Source organism: Nicotiana tabacum, chromosome 11 (genome assembly GCF_000715075.1).
Source record: "Nicotiana tabacum cultivar K326 chromosome 11, ASM71507v2, whole genome shotgun sequence".
Lineage (NCBI taxonomy): Eukaryota > Viridiplantae > Streptophyta > Magnoliopsida > Solanales > Solanaceae > Nicotiana > Nicotiana tabacum.
This window is the reverse complement of record NC_134090.1, coordinates 121,016,256-121,031,119: the sequence shown is the minus strand read 5'-3', so window position 1 is coordinate 121,031,119 and position 14,864 is coordinate 121,016,256.

The following is a 14,864-nucleotide window of genomic DNA, read 5'->3' as shown; positions in this document are numbered from 1 at the left end:
ACTGGGTCACTCACCTCTCAGTCCCCTTCTAGCTTAGAGTTCGTCCTGTGCTCTATCAGTTCAGGGCTCATCTATGATAGGTTCTTCTACCAATTATCCTAGTGCTTGGTGCTCCCTTCAGTCCCCCACCACCAGTACCAGGGAGTTGCTACGAGTGTGGAGACTTTGATCATATCAGGAGACAATAGGATGTCCAGCTCAACAGAGGAGCCAGACTACAACTTCAGCACCAGTTACTTCACCACCTGCGCAGCCAGCTCGGGGTGGATCTCAGTCAACTACGTGTCGCCCAAGAGAGGGAGGTCAATCAGGTGGCGGTCAGGCCCATTTCTATGCCCTCCCTACCCGACCAGATGCTATTTCTTCAGAAATAATGATTACATGTATTGTCTCAGTAAGTCACTGAGATGCTTCTGTATTATTTGACCCTGGATCCACCTATTCATATGTATCCTTATATTTTGCTCATCATCTGGATATGCCCCGTGAGTCTTTAAATTCATCTCTTTATGTATCTACTCTGATGGGTGATACTATTATTGTGGATCGTGAGTATCTATCGTATGTAGTGACTATTGGGGGATTGGAGACTAAAGTTGACCTTTTTCTACTTGGTGTGGTTGATTTTGATGTGATATTGGGTATGGATTGGTTGTCTCCCTGTCAGGCTATTTTAGATTGCCACGCTGTTTACCGTGAAAATAGTAATAATAATTAAATTTGTTGATGGGACTCTAAAAATAGGTGATCTATTTTTATGCTAGTTGTTAAGGCAGTTTGATGCTAAGTATGTGAAGTTTAACGACGAAATATGAACTAAAACATAGTTATAATCAAACTGAGGGTCTTGTTATAAGGGCCTCAGACCGACCGATGAGGGACCTCGAGGTCGATGCCTGGGCTCGGTCTCGAGCTATCGGGGGTAATCGGGAAGGGAATAAAAGTTAGGATATAATTAAAAGAGGCTCTTTATGGCCAATATCAAGCAGTAAAAGAAGAACAAATATGAAAGCAATAAATGAAAGACGAAGCCTTGAGCGAGTAAGTTAGAGAGAAAAGAGAGAGAAAATTGTTATTGATCTTGTTTGGAGTAGTTGGAGTAACTTGCTTACAGAGTGCCAATGATTCCCCTTTTATAAGAGGGGGAAACAAAATTTAGTACAAGATACGTTAAATGATAAAGAGGCGGGATGTGACAACTAACTAGCTTCGTGATATAGACGTAGACCGCCGTTAGACTGCCCTGGTAGACTTGATCGGCCCTGGATGTATTCTTCGGAAGCTTCCTATGCTCGTCGGGGTCTCAGCCAACGTTATCCCCAGGCCAGGTGTTGACAGATCTTGAGAGAAGTATCTTGCTTGAGGTCTCGAGCCTCTGAGGCGATCTCCTGAAGTACTTTACCAACGAGAAATTGGTCCCCCTGATTTCGCCGTACACACACGCTAAGACAGTAATATTGGAGATGCCAGGGTTGCCTTGGATCGAATGGTGAGGTCTTTAGATTATGTCCCCAGCGGATGGTTGGGAAGGGTTGCCTATCTTATCTAGCTTTTGTGAGGGATGTTAGTGCTGAGACCTTTACTATTGATTCTATTCCGGTAGTGCGAGATTTTTCGAATGTGTTTCCTGCAGACCTGTCGGGCATGCCGCTTGATAGATATATTGACTTTGGTATTAACTTGGCGCCGAGCACTCAGCCCAATTCTATTCCTCTATACTGCATGGCAAACGGCTGGATTGAAGGAGTTGAAGGAGCAACTTCAAGATGTCTTTGAGATGGGGTTTATTAGATGTAGTGTGTTACCTTGGGGTGCACCAGTTCTGTTCATGAAGAAGAAGGATGGCTCTATGAGATTGTGCATTGATTTTAGGCAGTTGAACAAAGTCACAATCAAGAACAAGTATCCTTTGCCACATATTGATGAACTGTTTGACCAGCTTCAGGGAGCGAGGGTGTTCTCTAAGATTAATCGGAGGCCAGGGTATCACCAATTGAAGATTCGGGACTCGGATATCCTAAAGACAGCGTTTAGAACCCATAATAATCATTACCAGTTCCTTATGATGTCTTTTGGGCTGACCAATGCCCTAACATCGTTCATGCATCTGACGAATAGTGTATTTTAGCCTTATCTAGACTCGTTTGCTACTGTATTTATTGATGCTATCCTGGTGTACTCTCGTAGACAGGAAGAGCATCCATAGCATTTACAGATTGTGTTGCAGCGGTTGAGGGATAAGAAGCTTTATGCTAAGTTCTCCAAGTGTGAATTATGGATCAGTTAAGTGGCATTCTTCGGGCACGTGGTGTCCAGTGAGGGTATTCAAGTAGATCCAAAGAAGATAGAGATGGTTCAGAGTTGGCCCAAACTATCCTCACCTATAGAGATTCAGAGCTTTCTTAGTTTAACTTGTTACTACTGTCGGTTCGTGTAAGGTTTCTCATCTACTGCATCGCCCTTGACCAAATTTACCCAAAAGGGCACTCCTTTCAGATTGTCGGATGAGTTTTAGACGAGCTTTCAGAAGCTCAAGACTTCCTTGACCACAACTCTAATTCTAGTTTTAGCATCAGCTTTTGGTTTTTATACATTATATTGTGATGCTTCGTGAATCGGTATTGGGGGTAGAGTGATTGCTTATGCTTACACCAGTTGAAGCCCCATAAGAAGAACTACCATGTTCATAAGTTGGAGTTGGCTGCCATTGTTCATGCGTCGAAGATTTGGAGGCACTATCTCTATGGGTTGTCTTGTAAGGTATGTACTGATCATCGTAGCCTCCAACACTTGTTCAAATAGAAGAATCTCAATTTGAGGCAGCCGAGATGGTTAGATCTGCTAAAGGACTATTATATTACTATTTTGTATCATCCGGGGAAGGCCAATATGGTGGTCGATGCCTTGAGTAGGATGGCAGTGAGTATGGGCAGTCTTGTAATAATTCCTGTTGTGCAGGGACCTCTTGTAGTTGATGTTCAGGTTTTGGCCAATCAGTTCATGAGATTTGATAATTTGGAGCCCAGTCGGGTTCTAGCTTGTGTGGTTTCTCGGTCTTTCTTATTTGAACGCATCATAGAGCGCCAGTATTGTTATGCCCCACAATATTATGTCAACATTACGTCCCGCAATATTATATTATGATGATATTATGCGTCCTGCAGTATTAAGTTACGATAGTGTTGTACCCAGTAGTATTACATTACGGTGATGTTACGCTTCGCAGTAATAAGTTACGACGGTGTTGTACCATGTAGTATTATATTACGATGATGTTACGCTTCGCAGTAATAAGTTACGACGATGTTGCACCCTGTAGTATTTTACGCGGAATTTGTCATAAGGTAATTGATATCAGTCCAAAGAAAAGATTATTTGGGGATTATAAGGATTATGCTATTTCACAAGTGATTAGTAAATTCATGAAGGTGAAAGGGGGAGCAAGTCAAAGGACTCGAATTTCGTCAAAGTTTGGCATTTTGGGATAAAATACGGCCCTAGCTAAAATACCCGGTATTTATGGACTAGTGCCATACAAGGTACTACATGGCCATAATAGTAAGGTGTATAAGGTATGTGAAAAGTGAGTAATATTTTAAGTAAGTGGGAATAATTCTTAATTATGTGGGTAATTGGTTAACTACCGGGTAGCGAGATATTACCTAATTAGTTAATTAATTATTGGATAATATTAAACACCCCAACCCCACGTGGCAGCCCCCCAATTCCTACATTTTGCGACTCGTGCCTTCATTAACTAGGCGGCTTGATTAAAATGAAACTTGGATAAAGGATAGTTGGTTGTGCTTTCTGCCTACAACTCTTGTTGGGAGTTGTGTATAGCCATACACTATTGAACTAGTAGTAATTGCATGGATATCAATATAAGGTGTATTTGGTTCAGTAGCATCCAGTCACATTTCTTCCCATTAATGTGCAATTTAAAATAGATAGATCATTCACGAAACTTACAAATTGTAATGTAGTATGTTTCAAATTGCAAGCTATATTCAGCCAAAATAAAAAGAAGAGAAAACACATCAACATCCGTTGGGTGCTAGAGGGTTTGGAAATAAATCTAGGCCATGGATTTTGCAGGTTGTTCTTTAGTGGATCATATATCAACACGTAGGTCTAACGGTTTTGTAAGTGGGTGGTAGTCCATCTAACAAATTCTTCGTCCTGCTGCTAGATATGTCATATGTATTTTTTCCTACTTCAGGAATGTTAAGGCTATTCCTTTTTTCTTTTGTCATGATCCATACGATATGAACGAAATGTGCAAATGCACAAATTCCATAAATGACTCTATTTATAGAAGTATTAGAGATATCTATGTTCCTGAATTCCCATGTGTCATTATATTTTATCATCTATTCATGGGTCTTAGAATAATACACAGTTGGAAAAATTTATCCAGAAAGAATATTGAGGTTATTATGTATTCTTAATGCATCTCACACATGTGCATTGATCCATGACCAGATGGCGTTATATATGCGTATATATGTAAATATATGTATATGGGATATGGGAAAAGGTTACAGCGTTATATACGCACCACCACCTAATCAGCTGGTATATGATGATGATGTTGCTCACAATAGCTAAAATATGATTCCAACAGCGTTATATATGCGTATATATGTATGTATATATATGTATATGGGATATGGGAAAGGTTATGGCATTATATATGCACCACCACCTGATCAACTGGTATACGATGATGATTTTGCCCACAGTGGCCGATATGATATAATAGGATGCCCTCTGAGGCTGATGATGTTATGAAACATGTACCTATGCACGATATGAAATTCATACGCATATGCATGACGCTAAAAGTAATTTATGATTTACAAAGTTATTCAGACATACAGGCTGAGTCATGTACTCTATGTTTCTTTCATGTCTCTTATGTATTTATTTATATGCCTTACATACTCGGTACATTATTTGTACTAACGTTTCTTTTGCCCGGGGACGCTGCGTTTCATGCCTGCAGGTCCCGATAGACAGGTCGAGAACCCTCCAAGTAGGCTATCAGCTCATTGGAAGATGTCGGTGCGCTCCATTTGCTTCGGAGTTGCTTGTTTGGTTAGTATGATTTAGACGAGTATTGTTTCCTATTGCGGGACTCTGTCCCGGTCTTTTTAATATTTATGTACTGTTAAAGGCTTGTGGACATATGTCGTGTACATGAAAGATTGTACGGCCTTGTTGGCCTATGTTTTGAGTTTATAAATGATTATGTTGACCTATTAGGCTCGTATGTCATGTATATATGATGATGTAATAAGAAAGATACGTTACGTTGGTACTCGATTGAGTAAGCTACCGAGTGCCGAAATGTCCCATCAGTTTGGGTCGTGACAAAAGTGGTATCAGAGAAGTTCTATCCTAAAGAGTCTGCAAGATGTGTCTAGTAATGTCTTGTTTATGGGTGTGTCGTGCACCACACTTATAAGCAAGAGGCTAAAGGGCATTTAAGACTATCACTCTTTCTTCTTACTCTAGATCGTGTGGTAGAGCTCACTTATAAGAATCTAAGTCCTGAGCTTCTATTTTTATTTGTAATAAGACGATGCCTACATTCAGAAAGATGATCGATAAGAGATATAGCTATGGAAGTGTTGAATTAGACGAACTCGACTTTGTATCATGCTTATGATAAGTAAATATGAGGTCTCAGCAGATCATGTGCGTACTGAAAGGTGTAAGCCTCTTGATAAGGAGCCTTAAGGCAACAATGCCTATCCACCTTTATAGTGAAAGATAATGAGAGATTAAAAAGATAAATATAAGTTTCAAAAAGTAAAAGAAGCAATGTGAAGAATGGTACCGGGTGCCCAGTTAATAAAGATTATTAGTATTACAGTTCCGACAGAAAATATAAGCATTAAGAGTTACCCTCAGCAGTAATAGAGGTATGAACAGAGGTATGTACAATTGGCAGTACCCATCTCAGTTATGCCCTATGGGGGCTAACAAGTGTAGTTTAAGATCAGGACCTGACTAGGGTTAGAGTAAACCAAAATGGTGAATGGATTGTTTGTGTTAGTTGATATTTCCGAAGGATATTGCAAGTGTGCTAGTAGATCTCCTTGTGAGACACCTAGATGGTACACTCTAAAATGGTGTAGCCAAATATGAGTATTCCAAAGACATGCACTATAAGCCTTGAAAGGATAAATATTACCTTAGTGTGGCTCGCGTCCTTAGTAAAGCAAGAATGTTAAGCTACTTGAAGAGCCACTGGATGAAGCAAAGGAAAGCTAAAAGTGAAAGAATGTCGTATTGAAGTTTTCAATAGAAAAAGGATATGCAGAAATATTGGCAGAGTAATGAGAAGAGAGATAAGTAAGCATCATGAATAAGGTAAGATACATGGATGAAAATGGTAGAGTGTTACAGAACCTACATTCAAATGAAGGAAGAGATGAAAGGTGATGGGCCTTAAGACAACAAAAGAGTATAGGCCATAAGGTTATATCCTCATTTCGAGAAATAAGTTCGTGACTCCAACACGACTATTAGAGGGGAGAGTTAATCCCCGGAGTAACAGAAACTAGTATGGATTGGTAAACAAGATAAATTAAATATGAATTAGAAACTGAATGATTAGAAAGTACCTGGCATCATGGGAATTTCAAATTTCATTCTGGCGGTAATAGAATGGACCACAGAAGAAGATTCACAATGAATTCATAGACAGGGAGACGCTTCCCTAGAGCAAGCAATATAAGCAAAGTAAAGCTTAAGAGAATGTATGTGCCAGTTACGCTAAGTGTCACCCTCGCGAGTAAGGGAATTTTTCATCCTTGGTACAGAAGAATTGCCACAAGGCGAGTAAGGATCATTGATGTTGAGAAATGACGGCAAAGATGAAGAGGTAAAACATCTATAGGTAGATCCTCGTGGCTTCAGCTTTTTGTACACCTCTAAAGGGGGGAATAGGGAGTGATGTGGCATTAAGTAAAAATTAAGTGGTTCTAGTGACTATAGAATGGTAAAAGAAGAATGAGATATATGAAAGAGGAGTGAGATGACACTTATCCAAATCTTACAGATACACTATGATTCAAGAATATTGTGCAAGCACGACGTCAAAGAGAGGAAGTAAAGGTTCCTGCCCGAGATGTTATTAATAAATAAGGAGCTAGTGCGAGACGTAAGTTAAGACAAAGGAAATAACCCAAGAAAGATTAAGAGGAAAATTGATATGAGAATGGGCCAACGAGTAGTTAGTAAATGGTCAGGAAGATCTTAGTTGTGGCTAAACAAGAGGTTACAGAGGAGTCATCAGATCATGTAAGATAAATATAGTAGAGCCCAACATGGAGAATTCAGTCTTGAAGAATATCATTATAATACTTGAGATATATTCAAAAAAGAGTCGGGGTAGTTAAAGGTACCGTATGAGTGATACGGGGATAAAAAAAAGTGCCATTGGGAAGACAATCAACATATCAGTTCAGAAGCAACCATATAAGCACAAGGGTATAGAAGTAAGCAACTACAGATGATTATAGGCAAGTAAGGAAATCAGAAAAAGGTCCGTATTAAGTTCATAGCTTTACGACAGTCAAGGGTTCTCCCTAAGTACTACAACGAAAGACTAGCTGAGGAAATAAGAAAGAAGGCTTCAACCTAAGCACAACGACCTAAAGAGGAAATGGTCGTGTAACAACAATCTCGCAACAACATTGTACGCATTCCAAAGGAAAGTGGAACCTACCATGACTAATGAATGGGAAGTAAAATTAAAAATAATATTCGAGACCATATGAGTTGCACGAAAATTCTGGCATATGTCGTGCCCCCTTTTTCTCGCGAAATCGGGTTTGTGACATTTGGTATGGGACAACTCGTTCCTTTTGGGAATTGGGTTTGCATTTTAAGAGTCACCACCTAATGATTTAATGTGCATTAGGACACCTATAGCGTTCAATTCTAAGTTATTTGAAAAACCATAGATAGGGTAAGGGCTTGAAATTATCCTAAGGGGAAGGTGTTAGGCACTCCTCAGGATCCACTAGTGTGGTTCCCAGCCAGACATTTGATTGTGAATTTGTGCAATTTAGCAAATAGACAAGTATGTGCTCAAATATTAGGGGATTTAAATTTAAACACATAAGAGAAAAAATAATTAAAAGAAGAGTTTTTGAAAAGAAGTTTGCAAATAAAAGGAAAGGGGGTCCTAGGTTTATATTTAACATGGATCACATCAATGCAATACCTAGTATGACACTTTTCAAAAGCGAGAATACACCTGGTATTAACTCACCGGTCATCATATCCATATCTACACTTCCCGCCCCGTTATGGTATTAAAGTGTGGATTGGTCTCGATCACAGTTGCATGCTATTATCCATCCCATTCCTATCAGTCCCAGAGGAGTTTTAGGGCTACTATTCCTAAAGGGGAGGGACATTAGGCTAATTTTGGTTTAAAAAGGTAAAAATCTAAGGTGGCATACAAAACATATAATACTGCATGTTGGGGGAAGCATGTAAATAGATAAAGGCTCATGCATACCTCGTCAAACAAAACACATAAACAACATGACTTGCACATGCTTTTAAGGTCTGATTAAAATACTAAAGACGAGGGGAGTTAATTATTGAAGCAGATTAGTTTATTATATAACTCAGATAATAAGTCTGAATCAGGTCTGCCTACTGGTTGTAGCAATTAACAAAACAGATTTAATCTTTATTGTTATCGTCACCTAAGGCTTGCCTAAGCGTTTGGGTGAAATTATATCTATTACTGATTCAAAAGTGGAAAAATAGTAGCAGTTTTAAAACGAACGATTGAGATACTATAGACATGCTTTCTAAACCTCGTTAGATAAAGAATGAAGGTTGTTTAAAACTGGTTCAGAAAAGACTGAATTTTATATTGATTGCAGATCCTATAGGCAGGATGTCTAATATTGCTCATTTTATTTCTATAGACATGATTTCTAAAAGGGGTACTGATTCTTAACCTTATGAACACGACATCTGATTTTAACCACTTAGATCCTAGGAACATGTTATCTGAATGTAACCATAATATGCAGAATTTAAGCAAGTCCTATATGCATACTCTCTAGATGCAGAACATGCAGAAATTTAATGAAAGCAGGTCTTATAGACATGGTATCTAACGTGCAGAATTACAAATGCATAATTTAAACAACCAGATCCTATAGGCATGATTTCTAAAATGTAGAACTCAAAACATGTAGAATTTAAACAGTAGATCACGTATACATGATTTCTACCCTTAAGCATGAATAATTACCCAACCCTTTTTACTAGCCAACCCCAATGTTTATTACAAATTATTATAGACTGGATAATGAATTACATCAAAAAAGTACAAAAGAAAAGTTACAACTAGAGGAAGCCTGATTCTTGACTTCCTCTCTGAGTTATGGAATAAACTACTTTAAATTCCATTGAGTCAATACCTTTCTCAGACTTGGGCGTGTCAGAGTTCCCTAAGGGTCTCAAAGGACCCTGGGCAGTGCTTATACCCAGGTTCATAGAACTAGATTGGGATGAGTGCAGTGTGGAAGTGCAACCCTTATGTGTCCAAGTTCAGAGGGAGCTCATGAGTTCCAAGGCAAGGCTCACATAAGATGGGTAGAACCTAAGTCTAACAAGATAGTGAAAGTGCAGGAACAGAGTCTTAAAACTGAGGGGATAAATGAGAGGGGTAAAGTGTGATAGGGAGACAGTAATTAGTAACACACAGAGTTAATAACTTTATACAAATGGGGGTCAGGGGTTGGAAATCCATTGCAAGGAGCCCAGGTACTTAGGCATGGATCAGCTTTGGGCATGCACAACAATAGAAGGTGCTGAAATTCCATAAACCAATTAGAACACACTACATCTAGAGGAGACATGGAGGTTATGATCCTAGGGGATCAGGTTTGGGTCATACACAGCAATGTCCGATGTTGTCATGCCCCAAACCAACCACAGATACTAAACACCATGGGGATGGGGATTTATGATTCACAAGTCATAATAAGTAATGGACACAAGCATTAACTCAGAACAGGAAGGGACTGATTTCAGCATATTTAATAAAGGAACTTGGTTAAATACAAACAAGAGACAAACAAGGATGGAAGAGACAGTAAAGAAACATGTTGTTGTTGGTGCATAAGCTTAATTAGAACATACCAGTAAGATGCAAATGTAGAGAAAAATAAGCAAGCTTCCCACAGCCTAGCCTTGGCTTTTAGCCGGCTAGGTAAGGCAGCAATACAAGTAGCAACAGAGAAAAGAGAGAGATTTTAGTGGAGTGTATGTTTGAACTCAAGTGTTTTATGCCTTATATTCATGTGTTTGAAAGAAGAGAAGGTGGATATTTATAGTTTTGAAAGCATGTAAGAAATAAGGCAGTAAATGCACATATGGAAGTAATCAGCAATCATAATCAATCAACCAAGTGATTCCCCATTAATTGAGGAATCACTTTTTTAACGGGGCTAACAGGTTTAAAAGAAGGAAAGAAAATTAGTTTGTAGGCCGACTGGTTATTACCATAAAAGGAAGTAGTAAAAGGTTGAGTACACAATAGAGTTCATGTACAGAGATACACTTGTTTAGGGGAAAATATTCAGCAAGGCAATAAGTAAGGAAAGGGATCAATCACTTTAACAGGTGAGTAAAATTAGAGTTAACAAAAAGAGAAGTTTTGAAAGCAGTCCCAAAATTGAGAATCAATCAAATAAGGGCCTCTGCATATAAATAGAGTGCACAAACGATGGACATGTGAGGCCAAACTATTGGCAAAAGAAACTGCATGCAATAGTAGCACAAAGTTAGTAGACAGCAAACATTCGAAGCATGATAGTTACATAGGTCAAGTTTCATTGAACCAGTAGTATAGAGAAAAGAAAAAAAAGGATAGAGTATCAGAAGCATGCAAAGGGTCAAGTGCGAAAACCCTTTTGAAAAGCATAGTCGAGTTTCAAAGATAGTAAAAACTCAGAATCAAAGGAATCACATAAAGAAAAGAGATGCTGAAACAAAAGAACTTCAAATCAAGTCAGGTATTCTAACGAGCAATTTCAAACCTAAAGACATAGGTCTTTCCTTAATAACATTCAAGCTTAGAATATGATAAACAAATAAATCGCACAAGTAGTTTTAGAAACTTGAATAGACACCAATAGAAATTATGGTTTTCAACATCGATCGAGTTTAGCAAATAAATGAGACAATATTTATCAAATAGTCTCAGAAACTCGAACGAACCCAAAGAAATTAGGGTTTTTATCACAAATCGAGTCTAGAGATAATAAACAAGTAAATAAAACAAACACTTAACAAATAGTCTTAGAAACCCCAAAAGAAATTAGGGTTTTTATCATGCTAAACTCAGAAAAGATTTTGAAAAGAATAACTTAAAGGAAAACCTTAATCGGAAAAAGATGAAACGTCTTTTTTTTCTGAAAGCAAAATTAAAGAAGCTTCGAGAAGGCGTTTTAAAACTCATAGCAAGCATAGATCTAAAGTGAACCTATAAGAAGTCGAGAAGCTCTTAGAGATTAGGGTTTCAGAAGAACCCCATATGACTAGAAAGGACTTGAAAGCCATCGATCTAAATAGGAGAGTCACGGGTCTGACTCGAATGGCCATGGCTGGTTAGAGAAAGGTCAGAGACGACTAGAAAATAGTCAACGGGAAAAGACTAGACCAAGCCCCTTCAGATGCTGGTCATGAGACCACAGAAACGAATACTTAGAAGCCATGTGAGGCTGATACAGGTCTTAGATAATCCTGGAGAGCCATGGATTAGGGTAGATTAAGGTGGCGGTGGCTAGGGTTTGATGTTGTTGTAGAGAGGATTTGAGAGAGGAGGGGGATTCAGAGGCGGCATATTGTGAGAAATGGATTAAGGTGAAGGGGTCGTTTGGGTTAAAAAGGGAATGGAGTAATGGGAGTCGTTGATCTACATGATCAATAGCTGGGATTAGGTGGGAGTCCGAGTGGGTCATTTAAATGGGTAAAGGGTCGAATTTCAAGGGAATTGGGTCGGGATAAAATTGGATTCCAATTAGGGTTCAAAATTGGCTATAATTGAAAGGTAATTGGGCTAGTTTTTAAATAGCCAATTTTCCCTATTCATTTTATAAAAATAGCAAATTAAATTCTAAAAATAAATTAAAAGTACTAAAATGATTTATAACATATAATTATCAAATTAAAAATACCGAACTTAATTTTTATAGATATAAACACAATTAAATCTAAAAGAGGCTAATATTGCAATTATATGCAATTTAGTTTTAAAAATACTAAATAAAATTGTAAAAATGTACAAAAAATGTTTTAGCTTTATTTGGGCATAAATATGAGAATCCAATAAATAAATTACCAAAATGATAATTTTGGAAATATTATTGGGTTTTTTATGAATAAAATAAGGGAATAAATTGGATTAAAAATCTTTAAAAATTAAGAAAACAAAATAATAAAACAATTGTACATACTTATATATGCATACATATTCTATTTTGAAAGTATTTTGCATATTAAAATATACAAGGAAAAATTGGGTATCAACAGCTGCCTCTCTTTACCCGGGAAGGATGAAAGAGTTGTCAGGTAAAGATATGATGACCAATTTTGACCAAGCAGAACGGTTCAAAGAGGTTTCGGCCGTGCCATGGCTTCTGAGATGCCTACATATCCCTTTTCTTACAAGAATCAGGCCGTATGTAGTTCGGGATCCGTCGGCGGAGTATGCCGATGGAGACTTTTCAAGAACGGATGCAATGTGTGGTAGGTTTGCGGGAATGTTTTAGGTTTGTTAGGGCTGCGAAAACTGGAGCGGGATCACTCCTGCCGAGATAGCCGTTGCTCGCCGGTTTACCTGCAAATAAGCAATACAAGCATATATTGTGCGTGAATTTAAGCATGATGCAAATTCTCATCGGGCCATGAAGGTTGTTTTTGGATAGTTAGAATGGCGTCCTTAGACCATGCTGTCGTAGGCCATGAAGCGTATAATAAAGGATTCACATGCCATGAAATGATGCGCTCGGGCTATGAGGATGATGCCTCCAAACAATGATGCCTTTGAATAATGAGATGCAAAAGATTAAGAGGGATCCTCAGGCCATGACATGGTGTTCTCGGGCTATGAAAATGGTGCCTCCGAACGATGACGCCTTTGGATAATTTGGCGATCTTTCAGCCTATGAAATGCAGTGTATGGAGATCTTTCAGCCATGCGGCGATCTTTCAGCCATGCAATGTAGTAGGTGGCGATCTTTCAGCCCATGAGATGTAGATGTGGCGATCTTTCAACCATGTAGTGAAGTAGGTGGTGCTCTTTCAGCCATGTAGATGCAGATGGAGGTAGAGCTTAACCTCGGAAGGTAAAATAGTAGCCTTATGTAATATGAAAATGCAGATGGAGATAGCTTTTACTCTCGGAAGGCAGAATAGTAGCCTTATGCAATACGGAAATACAGATGAAGACAACGTTTAGTCTCGGAAGGAAGAATAGAAGCCTTATGTAGAAATGCAGATGGAGACACCGTTTAGTCTCAGAAGGCAGAATAGTAGCCTTATGCAATGCAAAAATGCAGATGGAGACAGCGTTTAGTCTCGAAAAGCAGGATAGCAGCCTTATGCAATGTGAAAATGCAGATGGAGATAGCGTTTAGTCTCGAAAGGTAGGATAGTATCCTTATGCAATGTGAAAATGCAGATGGAGACAGCTTTAGTCTCGGAAGGTAGAATAGTAGCCTTATGTAAGAAATAAAATGGCAAATGGTAATAAGCTTTCTTAGCTGATAGCAGATTATGATATTGTGACTGTTGGGAACATTGTGCCTGCTGGGGACACTGTTGTGTGCGAATAGCAAATGTGAATAAATGCAACGGTTCTGAGAGTTGTATTCCTGAATAACGTTTATCTCATGAGTGTATAATATGTTTGATGGTTTTGCAATCCAAGTGCCTACATCCAAAGAAAAATTGTGAGTTTTGCAAAAAAAGGGGGGAGGTTAGTTCGTATCCCCGGTGGCTCTACTTGACCTGCTCGACTTTAATCTGGTGATACCACATGTATCGTTGGGGTACGTTGCTAAACAAAGCAATTTCAATAATAAACAGGCATGATTTTGTGAAAGTATGACATAAGTGTATAATTAAAATTATTTTTAGATGAACCGACGACTACGACGTAGTTCAGGACATTGCAACCTCTCATGCAATGGAATTCTGAGGGTCCTCAAATTTTTCCCCAGTTTGATGACTTGACGCTTTTGACGGTTGCTTGTGGCGATTGGCTGAAATTACTTCGGAATTTTGAGGGCCCCTCTCAAAATTCTGTCCCAGTTTCCAATTGCGGGAGGAAATGAACTTTTTATTGAATTGTGACTGAACCCATAGGGCTGCCTACATGTCCCCTCTTAAACGGGAATCAGGTCAGGCGTAGTTCAATTACATCGATGAGGAAAGCATGAAAATTACACATAGTAACGCTTGACTACATCTGAATTGATCGGTTTTGGCCAAACTTCTCCATCCATTTCTACGAGTATGAGGGCTCCTCCTGTCAGAACCTGGTAAACCATGTATTGACCCTGCTAGTTGGGAGAGAACTTCCATTTGACTTCATCTTGATGCGGGAAATTTTTCTTTAACACCAGTTGCCCTGGTGCAAACCATCTCAGCTTGACTCTTTTGTTGAAGGCTCTGGACATTCTGTTCTGATAAAGTTGACCATGGCAAACTGTATTCATTCTTTTTCTGTCTATAAGGGCTAGTCGCACATAATGACTGTTCATCCACTTTGCGTCGTCGAGCTCAGCTTCCTACATGATCCTTAGGGAGGG